The sequence below is a fragment of the Microtus ochrogaster genome, chromosome 16, assembly GCF_000317375.1.
Source record: "Microtus ochrogaster isolate Prairie Vole_2 chromosome 16, MicOch1.0, whole genome shotgun sequence".
NCBI classification, from domain to species: Eukaryota; Metazoa; Chordata; class Mammalia; order Rodentia; family Cricetidae; genus Microtus; species Microtus ochrogaster.
This window is the reverse complement of record NC_022018.1, coordinates 50,753,209-50,753,414: the sequence shown is the minus strand read 5'-3', so window position 1 is coordinate 50,753,414 and position 206 is coordinate 50,753,209.

Sequence of the window (206 nt, the reverse complement as noted above, 5' to 3'; positions counted from 1 at the left end):
TAGTATTTGGAAGGCTGTGCTGCTGTCCAAACTGTCTCAGAGGAGAGTGCGTGGGATGAGAGCGGAATCAGCAGCATGGTGACCGACCTAAGGTCTGATTGAAAGCAGAAATAACAGGGCTTTGCTTCACTAAAATGCGACACAAGAGGGAAAAAAAGTCTGAATTTTGTCCTGCAACTTGGACTCCATTGCCACAAATGTAACTA